Source organism: Athene cunicularia (genome assembly GCF_003259725.1).
Source record: "Athene cunicularia isolate RWA chromosome 3 unlocalized genomic scaffold, athCun1 chr3_part1, whole genome shotgun sequence".
Classification (NCBI taxonomy): Eukaryota; Metazoa; Chordata; class Aves; order Strigiformes; family Strigidae; genus Athene; species Athene cunicularia.
Genome location: NW_020799097.1, coordinates 1,036,485 through 1,036,686, shown reverse-complemented (window position 1 = coordinate 1,036,686; position 202 = coordinate 1,036,485).

Sequence of the window (202 nt, the reverse complement as noted above, 5' to 3'; positions counted from 1 at the left end):
CTGCCCCAGACCCAGGGGCTGGACCCCAGACCCATCTCCCCACGTCCCCATCTCCCCACGCCATACCCAGGACCCCAGCCCCACCTTCCCACCCCACATCCAGGGCTCAGACCCAGTACCCTGACTCCCCACGTCCCTGCCCCACATCTTGGGCCCAGAGCCAGGACCCCAGCCCCATCTCCCTGTGTCCCCATCTCCCCAC